Source organism: Ovis canadensis, chromosome 1 (assembly GCF_042477335.2).
Source record: "Ovis canadensis isolate MfBH-ARS-UI-01 breed Bighorn chromosome 1, ARS-UI_OviCan_v2, whole genome shotgun sequence".
In the NCBI taxonomy this organism is placed as follows: Eukaryota; Metazoa; Chordata; class Mammalia; order Artiodactyla; family Bovidae; genus Ovis; species Ovis canadensis.
This window is the reverse complement of record NC_091245.1, coordinates 243185104-243212946: the sequence shown is the minus strand read 5'-3', so window position 1 is coordinate 243212946 and position 27843 is coordinate 243185104. Positions and strand designations below refer to the sequence as shown.

Here is a 27843-nt window from a genome sequence, read left to right as displayed (position 1 = left end):
GGGATCCTCTTGACCCAGGGATTGAATCCAGTTCTTCCACACTGCAGGCAGATTCTCTACCATCTGAGTCACCAGGGACATCCTGCCAAGGAGGGTAAGATCATGTAAAAGGAAATTTTGGAACAAAATAAGTCTTAGAGTTGGGTGGATGGAGGTTTGGAAAAACATCAAAGGTGGGATGTTACCGTGGCAAAGATTTAACTGAGACACAATATAAGTTATTAAAATTGATAAATTTTCCCCTCAAATTACATATTTTAGGTGTAGGGGTGAATTGGGAGTGGAATTGGTTTTATAAACTAATAATAAGCATATTTAATCTATTTAATCTATCTTTGTTGATCTTTTGAAAGGCAGAGAAATTGTATAAACAAACCCCTCAAAAACTTGGAAGATATATATTAATAATGTGATCTTTAAAGACTGATCTAATCAAATTTCAAGGAATGATATATTTTGACTGCTGTTTGTTGTTGAGTCTTTAAGTTTATCCAATTCTATTGTGATCCCATGGACTGTAGCCAGCCAGGCTTCTCTGTCCATGGGATTTCCCAGGCAAGAATACTGGAGGAGATTGCCATTTCCTTCTCCAGGGGATCTTCCTGACCCAGGGATCAAACCCTCATCTCCAGGGTTGACATGTGGATTCTCCACCACTGAGCCACCAGGGAAGCCCTTTAACTCCTTATCCTTTATCAATGATACAAATGTTATAATTATACAAATGTTTTAATGTTAGTATTGTGAATTTTGAAGTTTAAAATGGTCCTCAAACCATTCCTTGGGCATTTCTACGTTTAGGGATTCAGGGATTTAGCATTTTGGAGGACAGAAGTAATTTCCAGATCATTGGATAAGCAGAAACTGGGCTGCCCATATGTGAAAGGAGCTGAACTAAAATAATGGGAAGACATTGTTGCTTGCCTATTTTATACATAGTGGTTTATGTCTCTTGATCTCATACCTCTAATTTTCCCCTCCTCCCTCACTCAGTCGTTTGGTAATCACTGGTTTATTTCCCACATCTGTGAATATGTTTCTCTTCTGCACATACGTTGTTATTTATTTTTTGTTATTTGTATTATTCTTTAGATTTCACATATAAATGGTATTATACAGTAATTTTCTTTCTCTAGACAAACAGCAAGAATATACTGTATGGCACTGGGAATTGTAGAAAATTTCTTGTAATAACTTTCAATGGAGTATAATCTGTAAAGCTCTGAATCACTATGCTGTACCCCAGAACCTAATCAGTTCAGTTCAGTCACTCAGTCATGTCCAACTCTTTGTGACCCCATAGACTGCAGCACACCAGGCTTCCCTGTCCATCATCAACTCCCAGAGCTTACTTAAACTCATGTCCATAGAGTCAGTGATGCCATCCAACCATAGCATCCTCTGCTGTCCCCTTCTCTTTGCCTTCAATCTGTCTCAGCATCAGGGTCTTTTCCAATGAGTCAGCTCTTCACATCTGGTGGCCAAAGTTTTGGAGTTTCAGCTTCAGCATCAATGCTTCCAATGAATATTCAGGACTGATTTCCTTTAGGATGGACTGGTTGGATCTCCTTGCAGTCCAAGGGACTCTCAAGATCTTCTCCGACACCAAATGGGCAGACTATCTGAAAAGAAACCAGGTTCAACGTTTCCAAGGAAGATTGGCAGGACCTAATGACTATCTAAAAATGAGAAATAAAGGTGTAGACAGTCAAGTGTGATTTCAGGATCCTATTTTAGAAGAAAAAATATTTGTTTGTGCTATTAATGATATTAGAAAAATAAGAGAAGTGAAAGGGAGGGAAGAGATAAGTTCATAATTGGATATGATGCTTTTGAAGATGTGAATAAAATGGCTGGTGGGCAATAGGATATATGCATTCAGAATACTTTTTTTTTTTTTAAGGTACTTTGGAAAGTCTGTTTTGGCATGAAAATTGAGAAAGTAGCCAAAGAAGTAAACGTAAGTACGGTGCTTTGTGCTGTGTGCTCAGTCATGTCTGCCTCTTTGTGACCCCATGGTTCCTAGGTTCTTGGTTTCTCTGTGCATGGAATTTTCCAGGCAAGAATAACGGAGTGGGTTGCCATTCCCTTCTCATCCAAGGGACTGAACCCACAACTCTTGCATCTCCTGCACTGGCAGGTGGATCCGTTACTGCTGCATTCCAGGAAAGCCCCATATAAGTATTTTTTTTAGTAAAGGGAAACAAGAAAAGGAAGTAAGTATAACAAAAGGCATGTTTGTTTTGTTTTGAATTTTTGGGAAAGTGGAATCTAAGATGGTTCTCAATGAGTCTTACCATGGTTTGATCCTCTCCAATTTAGATGTGAAGAAGACCTGTCAATACGATATGTCACTCAATTGATTATGGTAATTAATATGGCAAAAAGGTGATGGTCCTGTTGATTCTAACCTAATCAAGAAGCCTTTTGAAAAAAGAGTTTCTCCAGTTGATCTGAGATGAGGAAGTCAAAGGGATGTGCTCCAAATGGTCTAGAAGAAATCAAAAATCAATTTTGTGAACTGCCTATAGAGGGTTATTGGTGAGGAACTGGAGGCACCCTCTACAAACAGCCTCCAGTTATTAGACAGAAAGAAAACAGGGACATCAGTACTACACCTCAAAGAACTACATGTTGCCAACAAGATATTTCTTTTAATTTAGTTGGTTTGGCATATTGTCCAAAGAAACTAAGCTTAGGTCCAAAGATTTAAAAAAAATTGAACCCTATATGAAGCTCATAAACAGAACTTAATGGTTACTAGTAAATATTGACAAATTTATTATTTATATATTTTACGAGAAATGAAATTTTAACAACCTTATTTTTCTCAGATGCAATAATCAATGGGCCCAATAGACACATAAAAGAGAAATGAAGTTTTCTTTGGTTAAATACACATTTTAAAATATAAGAGCAGATCTTATCAGATATGACCTATGATTCACTGATGGTCTTTAAAAAGGGAACAGAAAAAGGGGAACTCTCCTTTTGAATATAGTGTAGTGTGTTAAGTCGATCAGTCTTGTCTGACTCATTGCGATCCCATGGATTGTGGCCCATCAGACTTCTCTGTCCATGGGATTCTCCAGGCAAGAATACTGCAGTGGGTTGCAATCCCCTTCTCCACAGGATCTTTCTGACCCAGAGATTGAACCTGGGTCTCCTCTTTACCATGTGAGCTCCAGGGAAGAGCTTTTGAATGTGGGCACACTTATATCAGATGTAATGGAAGGTCCGAGGTTTTGAGAATAGAACCCAACTCATTGTTCTGCTCATACTTGTAACACATAGTTTCCTACATTATGTTCTCTCAGTTAATAACAGATTGTGGGTTGCTTTTGGTACTTCTATTTTACTATCCTGTATAATCGAAAGGGATTTGATTTAGGTCATACCTGAATGGTCTACTGGTATTCCCTACTTTCTTCAATTTCAGTCAGAATTTGGCAGTAAGGAGTTCATGATCTGAGCCACAGTCAGCTCCCGGTCTTGTAATATAGAGCTTCTCCATCTTTGGCTGCGAACAAAGTAGTCAATCTAATTTCGATATTGACCATCTGGTGTTGCCCATATGTAGAGTCTTCTTTTGTGTTGTTGGAAGAGGGTGTTTGCTATGACCAGTGTGTTCTCTTGGCAAAAATCTGTTAGCCTTTGACTGGCTTCGTTTTGTACTCCAAAGCCAAATTTACCTGTTACACGAGGTATCTCTTGACTTCCTACTTTTGCATTCCAATCCCCTATAATGAAAAGGACACTTTTTTTTATTTTATATTAGTTCTAGAAGTAGAACTTCATAGAACTGTTCAACTTCAGCTTCTTTAGCACTATTATTTGGGGCATAGAATTGGATTACAGTGATATTGAATGGTTTGCCTTGGAAATGAACAGAGATCATTCTGTCATTTTTGAGATTGCATCCAAGTATTGCCTTTCAGACTCCTTTGTCGACTGTGAAGACTACTCCATTTCTTCTAAGGGATTCTTGCCCACAGTAGTAGACATAATGGTCATCTGAGTTAATTTCACCCATTCCAGTCCATTTTAGTTCACTGATTCTTAAAATGTCGATGTTCACTCTTGCCATCTCCTGTTTGACCACTTCCAATTTGCCTTGATTCATGGACCTAATATTCCAGATTCTTATGCAATATTGTTCCTTACAGCACCAGACTTTTTACTTGCAACACCTGTCACATCCACTACTGTGTTGTTTTTACTTTGGCTCCATCTCTTCATTATTTCTAGAGTTATTTCTCCACTCTTCTCCAGTAACATATTGGGCACCTACTGACCTGGGGAGTTCAAGTTTTAGTGTCCTATCTTTTTGCCTTTTCATACTCTTCATGAAGTTCTCAAGGCAAGAATACTGAAGTGGTTTGCCATTCCTTTCTCCAGTGGACCACATTTTGTCAGAACTCTCTAACATGACCTATCTGTCTTGGGTGGCCCATAGTTTCATTGAGTTAGTCAAGACTGTGGTCCATGTGATCAGACTGGTTAGTTTTCTGTGATTGTGGTTTTCATTCTATCTGCCCTCTGATTGAGAAGGATAAGAGGCTTATGGAACCTTCCTGATGGGAGATACTGACTGAGGGGGAAACTGAATCCTGTTCTGATTGAGGAGGGACATGCTCAGTAAATCTTTAATCCAATTTTCTCTTGATGGGCAGAGCTGTGATCCCTTCTTTTTGTTTGACCTGAGGCCAAACTATGGTGGAGGGAATGAAGATAATGGCGACCTCCTTCAAAAGATCCCATGCACACACTACTGCAGTCAGTGCCTCCAACCCTGCAGCAGGCCACTGCCTCCCCACAGCTCTGCCAGAGACTACTAGACAATCATGGGCAAGTCTGGGTTAGCCTTTTATGGGGTCATTGCTTCTTTCTCCTGGGTCCTGGTGCTTGCAAGCTTTTGTTTGTGCCCACCAAGAGTCTGTTTCCCCAGTACTGTGTAAGTTCTGGCAGCTCTGTGGTGGGGTTAAAGGTGACGTCCTCCAAGAGGATTTATGCCATACCCAGGTCTGCACTCACAGCCCCTTTCTAAATCAAATCCCTTACAATTTCACAGTGGAAGTGACAAATAGATTCAGTGGGTTAGATCTGATAGACAGACTGGTTGAAGAACAATGGACGGAGGTTAGTGACATTGTACAAGAGGTAGTGATCAAGACCATCCACAAGAAAAAGAAATTCAAAAAGGCAAAATGGTTGTCTCAGGAGGCCTTACAAATATCTGAGAAAGAAAAAATGCAAAAGGCAAAGGAGAAAAGGAACGATATACCCATTTGAATGCAGAGTTCCAAAGAATAGCAAGGAGAGATAAGAAAGCCTTCCTCAGTGACCAATGCAAAGAAATAGAGGGAAACAAAAGAATGGGAAAGACTAGAGAGCTATTCAAGAAAGCTAGAGATACCAAGGGAACATTTCATGCAAAGATGGGCTCGATAAAGGACAGAAATGGTATGGACCCAACAGAAGCAGAAGATATTAAGAAGAGGTGGCAAGAATACACAGAAGAACTATAAAAAAAAAATCTTCATGACCCAGATAATCACAATGGTGTAATCACTCATCTAGTGCCAGACATCCTGGAATGTGAAGTCAACTGAGCCTTAAGAAGCATCACTACAAACAAAGCTAGTGGAAGTGATGGAATTCCAGTTGAGCTATTTCAAATCCTAAAAGATGATACTATGAAAGTGTGGCACTCAGTATGTCAACAAATTTGGAAAACTCATCAGTAGCCACAGGCATGGAAAATGTCTGTTTTCATTCCAGTCCCTAAGAAAGGCAATGCCAAAGAATGCTCAAACTACCGCACAATTGCGCTCATCTCACACATTAGCAAAATAATACTCAAAATCTTCCAAGCCAGGATTCAACAGTACATGAACCATGAACTTCCAGATGTTCAAGCTGGATTTAGAAGAGGCAGAGGAACCAGAGGTCAAACTGTCAACACCCGTTGGATCATCAAAAAAGTGAGAGAGTTCCAGAAAAACATCTATTTCTGCTTTCTTAACTGTGCCAAAGCTTTTGACTGTGTGGATCACAACAAACTGTGGAAAATTCTTCAAAAGATGGGAATACCACACCACCTGACCTGTCTCCTGAGAAATCTGTATGCAGGTCAAGAAGCAATAGTTAGAATTGGACATGGAACAATAGACTGGTTCCAAATAGGGAAAGGAATCCATCAAGGCTGTATATTGTCACCCTGTTTATTTAACTTATATGCAGAGTACTTTATGAGAAATACGGGGCTGGATGAAGCACTAGCTGGAGTCAAGATTGCTGGGAGAAATATCAATAACCTCAGATGTACAGATAACACTACTCTTATGGCAGAAAGTGAAGAAGAACTAAAGAGCCTCTTGATGAAAGTGACAGAGGAGAGTGAAAAAGTTGGCTTAAAGTTCAACAGTCAAAAAACTAAGGTCATGGTATCTGGTCCTGTCACTTCATGGCAAATAGATGGAGAAACAATGAAAACAGGAAAATGCTCCAAAATAACTGCAGTTGGTGACTGCAGCCATGAAATTAAAAGACACTTGCTCCTTGGAAGAAAAGCTATGGCCAATGTGGACAGCATATTAAAAAGCAAAGACATTACTTTGGCAGCAAAATTCCATCTAGTCAAAGCTGTTTTTCCTAGTAGTCATGTATGGATGTGAGAGTTGGACTATAAAGAAAACTAAGCATGAAATAATTGATGCTTTTGAATTGTGGTGTTGGAGAAGATTCTTGAGAGTACTTTGGACTGCAAGGAGAGCCAACCAGTTCATCTTAAAGGAAATCAGCCCTGAATATTAACTGGAGGGACAGATGCTGAAGCTGAAACTCTAATACTTTGGCCACGTGATGCAAAGAACTGATTCATTGAAAAAGACCCTGATGGGGAAAGATTGAAGGTGGGAGGAGAGGGGATGGCAGAGGGTGCGATGGTTGGATGGCATCACTGACTCTATGGACAAGAGTTTGAGTTGGTGATGGATAGGGAAGCCTGGCGTGCTGCAGTCCATGGCACTGCAAAGAGTCAGACATGACTGAGCAACTGAAATGACAGATTTTACTATCCTACTGGGGCTTCCCTGGTAGCTCAGTAGTAAAGAATTCACCTGCAATGGAGCAGATGTGGATTTGTGGAGCAGATTTCTCTCAGTAGGAGGATCTCCTGGAGAAGGAAACAACAACCCACTCCAGTATTCTTGCCTGGGAAATCTCATGGATAGAGGGGCCAGGGGGGTGGGTTGTACAGTTCATGGGGGTGAAAAGAGTCAGATAGGACTTACTGATGAGACAGCAACTAATTTATTACCACCATAACTTTTTTTTCACTCCTTGTCCTTCATATCTTTTTTCACTGTTCTCTGTGTCTTTTTCACCATGAGGCTGTGAGACACTGGTCAAATATCCAGATTTAGAAACTGTTTTATGAGATGTCCCATAGTTTTACAATTCATATAAAGGGATGAAAGCACTAGAATAAACTATAGGAAAAAGAGAGTACTTACAATGTTTCAACTTAATGTTAATAGAAGAGAAGAGACTATTTTTGTTGCTATTGTTCTTGCTCTGTGCTTGGCACTATTTAATATTTGCTCACTGTATATTTGTTGAATTACTAAAGCCTTGTTTCATTGTGTTTCACTTCACTGAGCTTTGCAAATTATATATTTTTTAAAAAGTGAAGGTTTGTGGCAACCCTGCCTCCGCCAAGTCAATGGCACCATTTTCCCAACAGAATTTGTTCACTTCCTGTCTCTGTGTCTTATTTGGTAACTTTCACAATATTTCAAACCTTTTCATTTTTACTGTATGTGTTATGGTGATCTGTGTGTGATAAACGATCTTTGATATTGTAATTGTTCTGAGCTGCCAAAAACTGTGCCCATGTAAGACAGCAAACTTAATCAATAAATGTTATATGCGCTCTGATTGCTCCATAGACCAGCTATTCTGTCTCACTCTCCTTCTCCTTGAGCCTGCCTATTCCCTGAGACACAACAATATTGAAATTAGCTCAATTAATAACCTTAAATAGACTTTAAGTGAAAAAGATAGTTGCACATCTCTCACTTTAATCGAAAGCTAGAAATGATTAAGCGTAGTGAGGAAGACACATTGAAAGCAGAGTTAGGCCTCTTGCACCAAATAGCTAATTGTGAATGTAAAGGAAATTTTCTTGAAGGAAATTAAAAGTGCTACTCCAGTGAACACATAGATGATAAGAGAAATAGCATTATTGTTGATATGTAGAGAGTTTTAAAAGATCAAACAGTCACCACATTTCCTTAAGCCAAAGCTTAATCCAGAACAAAACTTGACTCTTTTTAAATCTGTGAGGACTGAGAGACGTAAGGGAGCTGCAGAAGAAAAGTTTGAAGCTAGCAAATGTTAGTTCACAAGGTTTAAGGGAAGAAGCCTTCTCCATAACACAAAAGTGTAAAGTGAAGCAGCAAGTGCCATTGTAGAACTTAACTGCAGTAAGTTATCTAGAAGATCTAACTAAGAGAACGAATGAAGGTGACTATACTAAACAACAGATTTTCCATATAGATCAAACAGCATTTTATTGGAAAAATATGTCTTCTAGGACTTTTCATATCTCGAGAATAGAAATCAATGCCTGGCTCAAAGCTTCAAAGGACAGGCTGGCTGTCTCGTTAGGCACTAATGCAGCTGGTGACTTTAAGTTGAAGCCAGTGTTCATTTACCATTTTGAAAATGCAAGGCTCCTTAAGAACTATGCTAAATCGACTCTGCCTGTGCTCTACATCCAACAAAGTTTGGGTGTAGCACACCTGCTTATAATATAGTTTAGTGGATATTTCAAGCCCACTGTTGAGAAAAAAAACATTCTTTTCAAAATATTACTGTCCATTGACAATGAACCTGGTTACCCAAGAGCTCTGATGGAGATGTACAATGAGCTTAATGTTTTCATGCCTGCTAACACAACATCCATCCTGCAGCACATAGATGAAGGAGTGCTTTCAACTTCTACGTCTTATAGTTTAAGAAATACATTTTTAAGGCTCTAGCTATCACAGATAGTGATCACTGTGATGGGTCTGAACAAAGTCACTGGAAATCTGGAAATGATTCACCATTCTAGATTCTATTAAGAACCTTCATTAAAAAAAAAAAAAAAACAACTTTGTGACTCATGGGAAGGGATCAAAATTATCAACAATAAGAGGAGTTTGAAAGAAGTTGATTCCAGCCCTCAAGGATAACTTTAAGGGGTTTAAGACTTCAGTGGAGGCTGTAACTGAACACATGGTAGAAACAGGACTAGAATTAAAAGTGGAGCCTGAAGATGTGTCTGAATCACTGTGATCTCATGGTAAAACTTTAAAGGATGAGGAGTTGCTTGTTATAGATGAACAAAGAATGCAGTTTCTTGCGATGGAAACTACTCCTAGTAAAGATGCTGTAGATTGTTGAAATGATGACCAAAGATTTAGAATATTACATGTGGCAGTGGCAGAGTTTGAGAGGACTAACAATTGTGCAAGTAATTCTACTATGGGTAAAATGATATCAAATAGCATTGCATGCTACAGAGAAATCGTTTGTAAAAGGAAGAGTAAATAGATGTGGCAAATCTTATATTTTGTTTTAAGAAGTTGCCACAGCCACCCCCCTCCCCCCCAACCTTCAGGATGCTACTACCACCCTGATCAGTCAGCAGCCATCAGCTCTGAAGCAAACCCCTTTAGTAGCGAGAAGATTTTGACTTTCTGAAGTCTCAAGTGATAGTTAGCATTTTTTAGAATAAGGTATTTTTACTAAATCATGGATATTGTTTTTTCAGACATAATGCACACTTAATAGACTACTTTATAGTATAAAAATAACTTTTTTGAGTACCGGGAAAGCAAAAGTTTCATATGATTCACTTTACTGTGATATTTGCTGCATTGAAGTCATCTAGAACTGAACCCACAATATCTCTATGGTATGACTCCACAACATTATAAAGTATAGAGTATATTGATAAATAATTAAGAAGAATAAAGGTCATAGATGTTTCTTCAGGTTTATTTTTGATAGCAGATATTTCAAGTTGACATTCTAACTCAAGCCTTTGTAAAGAATCCTTGAATATACTTTCTGGTAAAATTTCAGGTTTCTAGATATTTTCTAAATGTACATAGCCAGAAAAAAAATTTATTCTTAAAATGTAAAGTAATTGTTAAAGATTAACCATTCAGCAGAGTAAAAAGGATCAAGTTCATGATGTCTCTATTTTTTTTGTTAGTTCACCCTCTAGCTCTCATCTTATAATAGTAGTTAGTTAACAGAGATAGAGAACATCAAATGTTACCAAGTAGAACGTGGCACTGTCAAACTCAGGGGGAAGAAGATTAGTAGCTTTCCAAATTTATTCACTTACAACAAGCATTTTAACGGTTCATAGTGCAGTCAATTCCTGAAGAATAAATACAAGAGAAGACCCAGATCACTTACAAGGCAGAATTAGAATGCTCTTATTCAGCAGAGTTAGTATGGACCTCTTACTAGGAGAAGTAAGAGAAAAAAGAAAATGACAAACTTTCCTCTGGGAAAGCTCTCACACATTTGGGCAGGCTGTTTGAGTAGAGCAGGCCAAAATTTGATACTTTTATTTCCAACCTTTGACCCTACACATCTGGAAACCCAATTTGAGTCAAACAGAAGGAAGTTTTCTTTTCTATTTCAAAAACCTGGGGAAAAAAAATTAAGCACCTAGCATCCATTCTGCTAGCAAAAGTTACTACTATTTATGCACTTGTAGGGAACTATAACATATGGAGCATTTGGTCAGGATATCAATGCCCCCAAACTTCAGCAGTATTAGTACATTGTTATTTCTAATAATGGATTTACATAATGACTGAGGTAAGCAACATAACTTGGTACTTTGATGCTGTTTGATGCCCTCTAATTCTAGAATATAAAATATGCTGAACATTCTGTATCAACAAATATTCATGACACACATATTTTTTATCCTAAAGGCATTTTCTTCTACAATCAAATTTATAATCATTATACTGTATTTTAAAATATATCAAAGCAATGATATAGTTTGTTACTTGGACAATAGTAAAATTAAGAAATTGTGTCACAAAATATATACCTGAAAAATTTTCATATAAAAAACTATTTGTTGTAGCATATTAAATTTTTATTTGACCACCTCTAATATAGAGTCACTTAATTCTTGCTTATCATGTAGGTAAGCATTTACCACATAAAGATAGGCAGTAGGGTCTCAGATCCTTGGGCTTAGTCATTCAGACACTTTCTAGCTACAATGGTAGAAAAGTTATTCAGCTTTTTAAAATTAATTTTTATTGGTGTATATTTACTTTACAATGCTGTGTTAGTTTCTGCTGTACAGCAAAGTGAATCAGCTATACGTACATACATATTCCCTCTTATTTGGATTTCCTTCCCATTTATGTCACCATAAGGACAAGTTACTTAGTTTTATGAGCCCAGTTTCCTTATCTGTAATAAGCATTTTTCTGGGAGTATATATATATATATATATATACACACATATATATATCAGGATTATTATGAGAAGGAACAGTGATTTATGTAAAGTATAGAGTAGGTTCTAAAGGCCATCATCATAGTTATCATTAACAACTTTATTATTAAAATGCTGGAAAATCTATCCAGTGGAATAAGTTCTAGAATTATTAATTGCCCAGGAAAATCTAAGTAGTGGCTGTGATCTTAATTTTAACAGCCCCAGGGGTCATGGTGGCAATGTGAAGGAGAAACCATCTTCTCTTTGTATACAGAAACCACACACAGGGATAATTGGATGTTGGTCAGTTAAAAGAAAAAAAAAAACAAAAAAACAGAAAATTCTCATGGCATTTGATTAATTATATTGCAGAAACCATATCTACTCTATTGTGAATATTAACTATCCTGTAGTAAATGTTAATCATTAGTAACGGGTCTATTCACAACTCACAGTGAAAACTATTTCAGCACCATATAAAAGACATCATATTACCATGCAGCTTGCCAAAAATGAATTGACTTGGCAATAAAGCAATTTCTATTTACAGTCTATTTACTTCCTTTTATGAGACTGACTCAATATTTTCTGTTTTTTTTCCTTCTGTTTTACTGTTTTGCCAAGAATTTTTTTGCAAGATTTTAATCCTTGCTAACAGTTTGTACTTAGCTATGTTGAAAGAATTAAAAATATTTACACATCTCCAAATTTTACATACCTCAAAAAAGTACTATCTTTTGAGTTTTTGATGCTACCTGTTTTAATAGGAATTAGTTTTTATTCTTTTTTTTTTTAGTTTTTATTCTTATCAACTATTGCCTAAAATTGTAATCTTGAAAATATTTTGATACTACATATAACTATTGCTTTTATTTGAAGGATACTTTGAAATATAAATGAAAAGCCTATATTTTTTGGTCTCTACATAGCAAAAAAATTATATTTATACAGTTATATTAATTCCAGAATTTATAATTATAATATTTTAAAATCATTGAAAATAAATAACTGAAAAGAAAAAAAATAAAGTCAACACCCTCATGCAATATACCTACTGTTTTATGGAAGCAAATGAATAGCTAAAATACTAGTTGCCAAATATGATCTTGAATCTGAGCTTACACATAGGTGGGAGGGCATGAAACTACATTTAGTTTCTTTAAAAAGTACACGCTTTCATTGTCAGCATCCACAATTTTTATTATTACCATAGGAGTACAGAGGCATAATGCTAGGGATTTCTTTTCTTTTTTGTTTCTTGTTCTTTTTTTTTTTTTTAACTTCTTTTAAAATCTTATGCCTGTGTTTTCTTTTCCTTTGCAGTTCACCCAGCATAGTGCTTTCTGAAAATACACATGTAATTCCCATTATCTATAATGAAACTTGCATGCATAAAGGAGAGATCAGATTCCACTGCAAAGTATGTTTCTTGTGTGGTATTGTGAGCACCTGGTCTACCTCATGATAAACTCCTTGGATACTTTGTTTATCCTCAGGGAAGGACATTCTCATCTACAATATAGAAACTCTCCAGATGGCCACCTGTCTCGCCACATGGCAAAATCATGGGACTTTATTTTCTCATGTAGACAAATATTTTTACAAGAACTCTTTGTGCTTCATGGGAGAATTCAGACATGGATCAAAAGCATTTGGTGTACTAACGAGCATCAAAGAAAATGTTGCCTGTACTTGCCTGCAAAATTCCGTGGACCAAGGAGCCTGGTAGGCTACAGTCTATAGGGTCACAGAGTTGGACACGACTGAGCGACTTCACTTCACTTCACTTAGTGTATAGTTCTAGTACTCATCATTGACTGGGGATAAGGAACAACCCTTTTGTCAAATTTGGAATCCAATTATATCTTATATTCTAAATTTAGAGCCAGTTTCTTGTCTCTGGTGTTCCATTTTCAATAACCAATATCAGAATCTCTGCATTTATCACAGAAATAACCAGTCAATTGGAATAATTCTTTTCTCCAATGTGTATGCCACTTCCCACATCACAGGGGATTTATAGTCATTTTTTCAATGAGGAAACTGATGCACATTGTTTTAGAACAACTTAAATGAATATCTATATCCACATAAACTGACGGCAGAGCCTGTTCTAAATTTAATGGTGAAAACTATTGATTCTATTTGCTGCCAGTTTTTGCTTAAATACTCCTTGCTCTCAGAGAAGAGATCCCAACGAGGATTCCCATAATAGCTTTGCCGTTCTAAACTGTTTATGTCAGTTCAGTTCAGTCTCTCAGTTCTGTCTGATACTTTCAGACCCCATGAACGACCGCACGTCAGGCCTCCCTATCCATCACCAACTCCTCGACTAAACCTAAACCCAAGTCCATCAAGCTGGTGATGCCATCAAACCATCTCATCCTCTGTCACCCCCTTCTCCTCCTCCCCTCAATCCTTCCCAGCATCAGGGTCTTTTCAAATGAGTCAGCTCTTTGCATCAGGTGGCCAAAGTATTGGAGCTTCTTCTTCAACAACAGTCCTTCCAATGAACACTCAGAACTGATCTCCTTTAGGATGGACTGGTTGGATCTCCTTGCAGTCCCAGGAACTCAAGAGTCTTCTCCTGCCGGGGTCCAGCCCCGGTGGATCCAGGGTGATTCGAAGGTGGGGGGAAGGAGTCGGCGTCTTTGGAAAAATACATATTTAATCACAGATATAGAGAGATTAGAAATGGATAGTGTAGTAGGAAGATTAGTGGAGAAAAGGAGGCTGAATAACTTGGATTACGTGGAATAGCGTCATGCTGCAGATGGGAATTCAGCCAGAAAAACAGGAGCAAGAAAGAAGCGACATGGGGGAATCAGTCTTTCCGGAAACTGATCCGATGTCTTTATTTTTGGGTTTGCTTATATACCTTTTGTTACACATAGGGATGAATACAGAGTCACGTGGGGGTCAGCAGTCCTGACCTTTGTCAAAATCAGGTGCTTCACATAAATGTATAAAAAAGGTCTTAGGGATATTACATCATCTTCTGGCCATGAGTGAGACCTGCTGACATTTTATGATCCTTTCTTTCTGATAACCAAAAAACTTATTTCTTCCAAGGGTGTTTTTTCTTAAACCAGGCATCACCCTCCAAATAAAGTTACATTCCTATAGGGTGAGGGTGTAGTGAGTTACAATCAAGAAAGGAATTTATTTAACCCAAGGTTAACATGATTAATCTTAAAGGTTAATACTTATTTCTCCTCTATGCTTAAAAGTTAATACTTATTTCTTCCTATATGCTAGTTATATTCATTATAAGTGTAGGGAACATGGAGATTTAGCAGCAAACATCAGCCCAACAAATGAAAATCCTTTCACCAATGCTCCCTTAAGATCTATTTAGTCTTAAGATATGATAGAGTTACATTTTTACATAGCAAGGACACAGTGATTTATAATAAAGTACAGTGATCTATTACAAAAGAGAAAATCCATTAACTCAAAAAGTCTAGTATTGCTAACATCAAAAACTACTATATTTCCTTTGCTATATTCCAAATACATTGATTAATATATTCCCAGGTACCTAAGGATATAGAGGCCTGGCGGCAATCATTGACTCAACAAGAAGAAAAAGTCCTATGCTAATTAAGACTCTCAAAATACTCCAAAACTCTCTGTGCTGTTTACAGTTGAGAGGTAGTAAACAATCTTGTGCCTAGTGGCAGGAGTATGGATAATCCTGTCACACAAGCTAGTCTTTCAGCAGAGAGGTTTGACCTGAGACATCCTTGTCCCACCCAGAGCAGGGAATTAGCAGCAATTATTGACACAACAAATGAAGAACCCTTCACCAATATAATTCCTAACCAACACACCATACTAATAATTTCTAACTCCCCAAAAGAATTCGCCTTTAATAAGCCTAAAACATTTCGTGCCTCTCAGATTGGGAGGCCATAACCAATCACATGTGGCCAGACAAACCTATACAGGCGGGCTAGATAACCTTCAGAGGAGTCCGTAAGCTGAAACACTCTTGTCACACCCAGGAATTTTTATTGCCTTGGAGCTGCGCGTTTACTCCTTCTCCAAGAGAAACGGTTATGGGGGAGAGCCCCCCGTAAAGTCAGAGGTGTAGGTGAGAGCATAAAACAGACTCTGGCTTTGGGGTTAGATGCTCGGGAACAGGGGGTTTCCTGAGGCTTGATCACGCCTTTGCGTATGCCAAGCCTCCTTCCTCATGACCTTTGCCATGGGCGGAATTCCTCACGCTGGCCCCCGGCATTCTCCAACACCACAGTTCAAAAGCATCAATTCTTCGGTGCTCAGCTTTCTTTATAGTCCAACTCTCACATACATACATGACCACAGGAAAAACCATAGCCCTGACTAGATGGACCTTTGTTGGCAAAGTAATATCTCTGCTTTTGAATAAGCTGTCTAGGTTGGTTATAATTTTCCTTCCAAGGAGCAAACATCTTTTAATTTCATGGCTGCAGTCACCATCTGCAGTGATTTTGGAGCCCAGAAAAATAAAGTCTGACACTGTCTGCACAGTTTTCCCATCTATTTGCCATGAAGTGATGGGACCAGATGCCATGATCTTCGTTTTCTGAATGTTGAGTTTCAAGTCAACTTTTTCTACTCTCCTCTTTCACTTTAATCAAGAGGCTTTTTAATTCCTCTTTACTTTCTGCCATAAGGGGGTGTCATCTGCATATCTGAGGTTATTGGTATTTCTCCCGGTAGTCTAGATTCCAGCTTGTGCCTCTTCCAGCCCAGCATTTCTCATGATGTACTCTGCATATAAATTGAATAAGCAGGGTGACAATATACAGCCTTGATGTACTCCGTTTCCTATTTGGAACCAGTCTGTTGTCCCATGTCCGGTTCTAACTGCTACTTCCTCACCTGCATACAGGCGTATCAAGAGACAAGTCAGGTGGGTCTGGTATTCCCATCTCTTGAAGAATTTTTTACAGTTTGCTGTTATCCACACAGTCAGAGGCTTTGGCATAGTCAATAATGCAGAAATATATGTTTTTCTAGAACTCTCTTGCTTTTTCAATGATCCAGCAGATGTTAGCAATTTGATCTCTGGTTCGTCTGCCTTTTCCAAAACCAGCTTGAACATCTGGAAGTTCACACTTCACGTATTGCTGAAGCCTGGCTTGGAAGATTTTGAGCATTGCTTTACTAGAGTGTGAGATGAGTGCTATTGTGTGGTAGTTTGAGCAGTCTTTGGTATTGCCTTTTTTAGGTTTGGAATGAAAACTGACCTTTTCATGCCTGTGGTTACTGATAAGTTTTCCAAATTTGCTGACATATTGGGTGCCACACTTTCACAGCATCATCTTTTAGGATTTCCATCACCTCCACTAACTTTGTTTGTAGTGCTTCGTAAGGCCCACTTGACTTCACATTCCAGGATGTCTGGGTCTAGGTGAGTGATCACACCATTGTGATTATGTAGGTCATGAAGATCTTTTTGTATAGTTCTTCTGTGCATTCTTGTCACCCCTTCTTAATATCTTCTGCTTCTGTTAGGTCCATATCATTTCTGTCCTTTATAAAGCCCATCTTTGAATGAAATATTCCCTTGGTATCTCTAATTTTCTTGAATAGCTGTCTAGTCTTTCCCATTCTATTGTTTTCCTCTATTTCTTTGCATTGATCACTGAGGAAAGCTTTCTTATCTCTCCTTGATATTCTTTGGAACTCTGCATTCAAATGGATATTTCTTTTCTTTTCTCTTTCGCTTTTCACTTCTTTTCACAGCTATTTGTAAGGCCTTCTCAGACAGCCATCTTGGTTTTTTGAATTTCTTTTCCATGGGGATGATCTTGATCCCTGTCTCCTGTACAATATCATGAACCTCCCTCCATAGTTCATCAGGTGCTCTGTCTAGCAGATCTAGTCCCTTAAATCTATTTCTCACTTCCACTGAGTAATCATAAGGGATTTTATTTAGGTCATACCTGAATTGTCTAGTTAAGCACAGTAAAAGAGAAGAGATGCACTATATAGAAATTAATGGTTAATTTTCTGCATCAACTTGGTTAAGTCACAGTACTCAGATATTTGTTCAAACATCATTCTAGATGTTTCTGTAAAAATATTTTTTAAATGAGTTTAACATTTAAAACAATGGATTTTGAGTAACTAATATTATTCTCCTTAATGTGGGTAGGCCTCACAATCATTCGAAGGTCTGAATAGAAAAAAGACTAACCTCCCTCAAAGAAAAGAATATTCTGCCAACAGACTGCCTTCAGATTTGAATTGCAGCATCAACTCTTTGCTGGGTTTTCAGTTTGCCAGTGTATTATACATATTCTAGACTTGTCAGCTTTCACAGTTACATGAGCCAGTTCCTTACAATCTCTCTCTGTTTCTTTTTGTCTCTCTTATCTATATATCCATCCACGCTATTGGTTCTGTTTCTCTGGAGAATCCCAACTAATATATGAATTATCAAGTCTTTCCCAGTTTTCCCATTGGAGACTACATGATTTTCAAGTTCCTTAAAAATCCACTACCTACAGTGCAAAGCATTTGTAGGATTGTAACCTCTACTCAAAGAGTAGTTAAGACACTCAAGGGTGTATCTGAAAAAATTATGAAATGGGAAAAAATTACAATTGCTTTCATAATGGCAGCTACATAGCATAGCTCCATTTAAAATTAATAACAAAAGCATCAACCTTATGGAATCTAAACTCAGCAGTTGTGCCTAGAATTTAACTGTTTGATGGCCAAAAGTATTTCCGGAATAAGAACACAACCAAAATAAAATGGAAAGGAAGGAAGAAAGGAAAGAAAAAAGGAAGGAAGAAAAATGAAAAATGGATACTTTAAGAAAGCATCTGTGTATCTGAAACCTAGTTAGGCTGACATTATTCAATACTCAGTTTAGGAAATTTATTTAGAAAAAATAACCCTCATTTTAAGCATTGAAATTTTCAACCAGTCAATTATTAACGAGTATTAAGTCAATGCAAAGGCAGAGGAACCAGAGATCAAATTCCCAACATCTGCTGGATCATGGAAAAAGCAAGAGAGTTCCAGAAAAACATCTATTTCTGCTTTATTGGCTATGCCAAAGCCTTTCACTGTGTGGATCACAAGAAACTGTGGAAAATTAAGAGATGGGAATGCCAGACCGCCTGACTTGCCTCTTGAGAAACCTATATGCAGGTCAGGAAGCAACAGTTAGAACTGGACATGGAACAACAGACTGGTTCCAAATAGGAAAAGGAGTACGTCAAGGCTGTATACTGGCACTCTGCTTATTTAACTTATATGCAGAGTACATCATGAGAAATCCTGGGCTGGAAGAAGCACGAGCTGGAATCAAGATTGCTGGGAGATATATCAATAACCTCAGATATGCAGATGACACCCCCTTATGGCAGAAAGTAAAGAGGAATTAAAAAGCCTCTTGATGAAAGTGAAAGAGGAGAGTGAAAATGTTGGCTTAAAGCTCAACATTCAGAAAACGAAGATCATGGCATCCGGTCCCATCATTTCATGGGAAATAGATAGGGAAACAGTGGAAGCAGTGTCAGACTGTATTTTGGGGGGCTCCAAAATCACTGCAAATTGTGACTGCAGCCATGAAATGCTTACTCCTTGGAAGGAAAGTTATGACCAACCTAGATAGCATATTTAAAAGCAGAGACATTACTTTGCCAATAAAGGTCCATTTAGTCAAGGCTATGGTTTTTCCAGTAGTCATGTATGGATGTGAGAGTTGGACTGTGAAGAAAGTTGAGTGTCGAAGAATTGATGTTTTTGAACTATGGTGTTGGAGAAGACTCTTGAGAGTCCCTTGGACTGCAAGGAGATCCAACAAGTCCATTCTAGAGGAGATCAGCCCTGGGTGTTCTTTGGAAGGAATGATGCTGAAGCTGAAACTCCAGTACTTTGGCCACCTCATGTGAAGAGTTGACTCATTGGAAAAGACTCTGATGCTGGGAGGGATTGTGGGCAGGAGGAGAAGGGGACGACAGAGGACGAGATGGTTGGATGGCATCACCGACTTGATGGATATGAGTTTGAGTGAACTCCGGGAGATGATGATGGATTGGGAGGCCTGGTGTGCTACATTTCATGGGGTCGCAAAGACTCAGACACGACTGAGTGACTGGACTGAACTGAACTGAACTGAACTGAATAGAATATGTAGTAAAGATATCAGAGATTGTTGCCATTGCATTCTTTGATATTACCAACACTATGATTATAACATGAGACATTATGCCCTTATAATTGTTCATTCTTGATCTGTCTTTATTTTGATACACATATATATGTATATGCATATGTGTGCATATATATATATGAAGAGGGGAGAGAACAGTTACTAATTTCCCAAATATTTATTGAGCACATACTATGTACCAGATATCATCGAAGGCACTAACAATACAACAGTGAACCAGAGAAATAGTCTCTGTCCATAAAGACTTTACACTCCAGTAGTAAATACACCAAAACAAAGAGGAAATCACATTGGGAGACTGAGAAATCACAGCAGGAGAAAGTGCTGTGCTTGGAAAATTGGAGTGTGTCAGGGAGCACAGTAGAGACATAGCTAATCTGACCTTGGGCCTCAGGAAAGGAAGTCTAAGAAAATAAATCATTAGGCAGAGAAGAAGGTAAGAGTGTTGAGGGAAATTTCATTGATAAAGATGAGCTAAATTATCTAAATCCAAATGGATTTCTGTTTAGAGGCTCTGGCTTATTATGAAATCACTTCTATTCACTTTGCACGTGGGAATCCAGTCTTTGCATTTATGTTCCCAGTGCGACACTTTTAAAAAAGAAATTTACTCTATAAGTGACTAAAAGTTGGCATGATGTTGTCATTCTGTCATTGGTAACCTCAGTCACCAGAACACTGTCAGTGACACAGGCCAGAGGAAAGAAACAAAGGAAATGATTATGCAGATGTAATTTCTGTTTCATTTTGGAGCGAAGCCAGAGATAAATACAGTCACATATAAACTCTATGTTTATAAAACTGCCGTCTCAGTGTTGTGACTAGAAGCAGCTAAGAAGAGAGAAATGAGATTAGCTTTTCCCAAACTGCTTGGTGTGGTATCAATTTGTGTTCTGGAAAAATTAACAAACAAAACTTCAGGGGAACCAGATACTAGGAACATTGTTTTTCTAAAACGTATCATGTAAGTGGATTCAAAAATTGCATAGATTTACTTAGTTATTTTTTAATTTTATTATTGGAGTACAATTGCTTTATAGTATTGTATTAGTTTCTGCTCTACATCAAAGTGAATCAGCTATGTATATACTTACATCCCCTCCCTCTTTAGCCTTCATCCCACCCCCATCCCACCTCTCTAGGTCATCACAGAGCACCAAGCTGAGCTCCTTGTGTTATATAGCAGTTTCCCACTAGCTATCTATTTTATCCATGGTGTTGTATTTATGTCAATGCTACTGGGAATAGAGATGCAGACATAGATAGTTATTTTTAATACAAAAATTGCCTGAGGTGGGTCACCTCAGAGAAGACTAGAAAATTACTGTGACATGAATGAAGGCATGATATTCAAACTGCCCATCTACACGTAGGCAGTCCCTTCCAATAACCATCTCATCGTGTGTCATCTTGTAAATGACTACTGATTCAAATTGTGTATGGATGATGTATCTGGTGGTTACTATATATTAAACATATAAATTAAACCTAGTGTCAGCCCATGAAGCTATTAGTTTTTCTAGGAGACAAGTTTTTCCTTTCTCCTATATGCTAGCAAGCATTAGAGTTCATGAGCCTTTGCAGTTTGGGAATATAATTTTTAGAGCTTTATGGTCAAATAAGTTTCAGAGTTACTGTTCTGAATAAGTTGAATGAGAATAATTCACTGGTAGATAATTACAGTGAATCAGTCTTGGAATAGGTATCAGGAGTTTGATCATTTACATCATATTAAAGAAATAAGCTAATCAAATATTATTTTTATTAGAAATGAGACCATACATCTCTTTTTCTTCCATGTAAAACAACACTTAAAGGTTTTGATAAAAGTGAAAGAGCTAATTATCTTCATGTTTATGGGCAGATAAATAAAGATATATGAAGAGTATGTTTTTCTTAAAAATTTCACATCAAAACTAGGTACATTCCTGAAAATGGAGTCCTCATTTGGAACCTCACAAAATTCTGGCCTTTCCTTATTGTTATGAGCAAGTAGGAAAATAGAATATGCCCTATGACAATTCCACTGCTATGCATTAACAGGTTATCAATCTCTATTACATGTTAAAATAAATATACAATATGCTGTAACACACTGTGGTAGCACATTCCTTAGTATATTATAGGCATCCCATAACTATTTGATGAGTGAGTGAATGGATGAATGAACTCAGTAAAGAACTTCTGTGGAAGAATGTAAGAATTTGAGTCAAAGGTCTTGCCTGGATTCAGATTCTAGCTCCACTTATTATAAACATTTAAGAAAGACATTTCTCATCTCTGGACTCCTTTAGAATACTTTTGTAGGATTCAAAAGAGATTATATATAATTTTATAAAGATGATTTACTGATGTTATTGCTATTACTAATATAAATAGTCATAACCCTAGTGTTCTAAGTTGTTTCATGGAAGAAAAGTTTGAATTTAGTATTAAAATACAAAAAGAAAAAAAACATCTCTTTTTAGAAAATGGAAGTTAATTGGAGGGAGTATATAGCTCAGCTTCATGTTTGGGAGCCCTAAATATCAAGTAGCAGTGGTGTGTGTGTGTGTGTGTGCATGTGTGCGCCTGCGCTAGTCACTTAGTTGTGTCCGACTGGCTACTAAGTCATGTCACTTAGTAGCCCGCCAGGCTTCTCTGTCCATGGATTTTCTAGACGAGAATACTGGAGCAGGTTGTCATTTCCTACACCAGGGGATATTTTTGACCAAGGGATCAAACCCACATCTTCTGCATTGGCAGGCAGATTCTTTACCAACTGAGCCACCTGGCAAGCCCCAGACAATCTGTAATATTTTAGAGTTAGCTGATTAACAGATTTAAGCGCATCATGGAACAACAGACTGGTTCCAAATAGGAAAAGGAGTACGTCAAGGCTGTATGCTGTCACCCTGCTTATTTAACTTATATGCAGAGTATATCATAAGAAATGCTGGGCTGGAAGAAGCACAAGCTGGAATCAAGATTGCTGGGAGATATATCAATAACCTCAGATATGCAGATGACACCACCCTTATGGCAGAAAGTGAAGAGGAACTAAAAAGCCTCTTGATGAAAGTGAAAGACGAGAGTGAAAAGGTTGGCTTAAAGCTCAACATTCAGAAAACGAAGATCATGGCATCCAGTCCCATCACTTCATGGGAAATAGATGGGGAAATAGTGGAAACAGTGTCAGACTTTATTTATTTGGGCTCCAAAATCACTGCAGATGGTGACTGCAGCCATGAAATTAAAAGACACTTACTCCTTGGAAGGAAAGTTATGACCAACCCAGATAGCATATTTAAAAGCAGAGACATTACTTTGCCACCAAAGGTCCATCTAGTCAAGGCTATGGTTTTTCCAGTGGTCATGTATGGATGTGAGAGTTGGACTGTGAAGAAGGCTGAGAGCCAAAGAATTGATGCTTTTGAACTGTGGTGTTGGAGAAGACTCTTAAGAGTCCCTCGGACTTCAAGGAGATCCAACAAGTCCATTCTAGAGGAGATCAGCCCTGGATGTTCTTTGGAAGGAATGATGCTGAAGCTGAAACCCCAGTACTTTGGCCACCTCATGTGAAGAGTTGACTCATTGGAAAAGACTCTGATGCTGGGAGGGATTGGTGGCAGGAGGACAAGGGGACGACAGAGGATGAGATGGCTGGATGGCATCACTGACTTGATGGACGTGAATCTGAATGAACTCCGGGAGATGGTGATGGACAGAGAGGCCTGGTATGCTGCGATTCAAGGGGTCGCAAAGAGTCAGACACAACTGAGTGACTGAACTGAACTGAACTGAACCTTAATTCCCCATTACCATGTAATCTAATGGAGTCACAGGTTCTAGTGTTCTACTACAAAATCGACTTGAGGTCCTAGTGTTTCCTTCTCTAGTTATTTTACTTTAGGAAACTACAAAGGATCATTTAAACAACTCTTTGGCCACTGCAGATCATAGACTTCACCACTTAACCCTTTTTCTACTAGCAAAGAGGTCATTTTTGTCATCAATTCTAATCACGTGAGAGAACAATTAAAACTTTCTTTTTGAAAATTTGAAAATAATTTCAAGGAACTTGTCAAATTCTATTTATTTATTTATTTTTGGCTGCACTGGGTTTTTATCCTGCATGCAGGCTTTCTCCAGTTGCCATAAGCAGGGCTACTCTTCCTTATGGTGTGTGGACTTCTCAGTGTGGTGGTTTCTCTTGTTGTGGAGCACAGGCTCTAGGTGCTGGGCTTCAGTAGTTGTAGTGCACAGGTTTAGTTGCCCCACAGCATGTGGGATCTTCCCTGAGCAGGGATGGAACCCATGTCCCCTGTAAAGGAAAGCAGATTCTTGACCACTGGACCACCAGGGAAGTCCTGCCAAATTTTAAATAGTACAAAACACTCACTATACCCACTCACCTATTTTTTTTTAATTACTACATTTGCTTTATTGCTTCCCATCCTACACACAAACACACACACTTTTTTTTTTCTGAACCACTTGAGGATAAATTCCTTAAATTATGACTTTTTATCCTTAAAAAAAGAAGAGACTATTTCTACTCAGATGAACTGCACAAAAAAAATCTTTAAGGAAAAATAGTCTCTTACATAATCACAATACAGTTATCAACTCCAGTAAATTAACAATGATACAATGCTTTTTCCCAACTGGCTATTTGCATTTAAGTTTTTTCAGTTGAATTAATAATATCCTATATAACATTTTAATTTTCTTCAATACAGCATCCAGCTTAGGATTGGATGTTGCATTTGGTTGTCACGTTAGCCTCCTTTAACCTGGAAGATTTCCACAGCCATTTTTTTTTTGTTTGTTTGTTTTTGGTCTTTTAAGACAAGATGCTTTAATGGCTTCCACATTCTTCGTTTGGCAAAGGTTAACATCTGGCTGCCACTGCCTCTGGAGAAAAACTGCTTCTCCTTCCCCACCATCCAAGTTTACCCAAGTTCTTCTAGGTGATTAAACGGGTACCATAGAGGGAAAAGCATTCTGGGAAATGAGACTGTGAGAGGAAGTGGTGGTGCTGATTTGGCAGCAAGCCATGTGGAACAACTGTGTATACATATATATATATATGTATATATATATATATGTACTATATATATAATAGTACTATATAATTTCAACTGTCAGAAAAAATAAAGAAGTTGTAAAAAATAAAAGTATTTATGTTTCACATCTGTTGTAAATAAGGTGAAATAAAGCATTGAAAAAATATTTTCAACTTTAGGCATTAGCTTAAATACGAATGAGCACAAGGCTGTGATACTGGGGCTAATGTCATTTTAAAGAAGAGGTATAACAGCTAAACTTGGGACAAAATCAGAAGGATTCTTTTTGCCGCAGAAAAAAACTTTGAATCACCCACAACTGAGAATAGGGTCACAAAGAGTCAGACACAACTGGGCAACTGAACAACAACAACAACTACAACTCTAAACCTTCTCTATTTTCATCTTCTTAAACTTATATTCTGTGTTATGAGCTGAATGTTTGTGTCTTGATCTTGGACTTCACAATGCCTCCAGTAATGTGAGAAATAAATTTGATTTGTAAGCCACCCAACTTTGGTAGTTTTTTTTTTTTTTTTAAATAGCATCTCTAAGTGACTAAGACACCCTGTTTTCTTTTTTCCAACATAGTATTCATCACTATTTGAATTATGTTATCTGTTTTTTTTTTTCTGTCTTCTTCTCAATCCCCATTTCACTGATAACCTTGTTGAAGGCAGGGATTTTATCTTACATATTGTCATAGCTCCAAAATCTAAAATAGTACTATGTATACAATAGGTGCTTACTCATGAAAGAGTGAAGAGCAGAGGATACCAAAAAGAGCTTTGACTGCTCCAAAGAATCAAAGCAACATGAAACTGTGAAAGTGTTAGTTCCTCAGTCATGGGCTCATGGACTGTAGCCATCAGGCTCCTCTGCCCATGGAATTCTCAAGGCAAGAATACTGGATTGGGTAACCATTCCCTTCTCCAAGGGCTTTTCCTGACCCAGGGATCAAACCGGGGTCTCCTAAATTTCAAGGGGGGTGGTGGTTCTTTACCATCTGAGCCATGAGGGAAGCCCCCAATATGGCATGAAAAGCTTTCACATCATTCCACTTAAAGCTCTCTTCTAATAAAAGCCCAAATTGCCAGGATGGGGCTGGTAATTGGCTATAGGCATCATTTTTCAAGCATTCATATACAAAATTATGTTGTGTATGTTTAAATATGGATTGGGAAATGACTGTTGAATGATTATTGGATAGGCATAACATATTATAGCATTTTAGTCACCAAATGTAAAATATATAAGTAAATATTTGGACTTAAACACTTAATGAAAATTAAACTCTTCATGACTAATTAAACTACAGAAATTATAGGCACTTTCCTCGCTTGTTGGACATCATGAGGCCCATGTTCCTAAGTGGGAATAATCCACTGGACATGATTAATATCTGACCTGTGGAAATGGGGCATATGCTTAACACTATTACTTGACATCACAACTTCCTCACTAACTGTATCTTCCTGATTTCTGAAGTCACTTGAATTGAATGCTAATTTAGAGCTTCCATGAGGAGGAATGCCTAGAAAAATCCTTCTCAAGCTGGGAAAGTGATCTTTGTCCATTAGTCTGAAGGTTTAAAAGAGAGTTGCAAGGGTCCATGGTGAGGAAAAGGCCCCACTCAGTCAAATTGCCCAGATTACCTAGGCAGCCAATGTAATATTCCAGGCAGATATAACATAAGCGAGCTTCCCTGGTGGCTCAGCAATAAAGAATCTGGATGCAACGCAGGAGACACGGGGTCAAACCCTGGGTTGTGAAGATCCCATGGAGAAGGAAATGGCAACACACTCCAGTATTCTTGCTTGGGAAATCCCACAGACAGAGGAACCTGAGAGGTTACAGTCCACCAGGGTCGCAAGAGTCAGTCACGACAGAGCGACTAAACAACAACAAAAGACAGCTTCACAACCACCTTCATGTAGTCAAACATAGACTGGTTGCTAAATAATAATAATGAGCTTAAGAAATTTAACCATCATATCCATGTAATCACAGACTCTGGTCCAGAAAATACAGTAACTCTATGCTTCTAATTATTATTCTTGAGCATCTTGTTTCCCCATATTTCAGAACACCGAGAAAATGAACTTCCATTTGTCTCTCTTCAAATACAGAATGGTTTAATGTTATGATAAATCAGATGGCACTGAAATTAATAACTATCAGGTGCAGTGTATTATTACAGTAATTTATAATACACAGTACAGTTCTCCTAGTGTGATGAATTATCTTTCTAATGATTGTTCTACCATAACATATCAGCTAATAGATACTTCTGAGTTCATACTATAACATGCCTCAGGTACATGATTTTTTATTATGGAGAATTATATCAGGAAAAGTCTTTTTGTATTCTTTCCCACATTCTATTTTTTCTTCTTATGTGTATATCACTGTTAAATACTATCATTATAATCTAATCCCTAGTCCTCAATGAAAGCACTTTAAGTCCAGAACTCTTGGGCACCCCAAACTTAACTTGGGAAGACAGATCTTAAGGTGGCTCCAGAGGTCTTTTGGAGAAGGAAATGGCAGCCCGCTCCAGTATTCTTGCCTGGGAAATCCCATAGACAGAGGAGCATGGCAGGCTACCGTCCATTAGGTCTCAAAGAGTTGGACATGACCAAGAGACTAAACAACAACAGCAACAACAGAGGCCCCAATTTCCTGATGTTTACACCTCGAACAATCTCCTTCTCTTGAGTGTGAGCAGAACTTGATTCTAACCAGTAGAATATGGCAAAAATGATAGGGTGTCATCATCATTATTATGCTATGCTATATGGCCAAGATCATGGGATACCCTTCATGTGGTGACTGCACATTATGTAAGACTCCTCCACCTTGCTAGCAAGCTTGCTCTGGAGGTGCCATATTCCTTGCTAACTTTGAAGAAACAAGCTGCCATGAATCCTAAAGTTGCAAGGGCGTGAATTCTGTCAACAGTCTCTGGGAGCTTGGAAGCAAATCCATTCTGCTGTTCTGAAGAGATGGTAGACCCAAGAGCACCTTGATCGCAACTTCATGGGACCCTGAAGATGAGAACCCAGCCTAGACCAACCTCA

General features: G+C 38.0%; 1 long non-coding RNA gene across 1 annotated transcript; it reads left to right on the top strand.

Annotated features, from left to right (window-relative positions):
• Positions 1-27843, top strand: LOC138441493 (uncharacterized). The gene is made up of 3 exons (XR_011257430.1): positions 1-94; positions 1904-1960; positions 27725-27843. It is a non-coding gene; the product is annotated as an uncharacterized lncRNA (long non-coding RNA).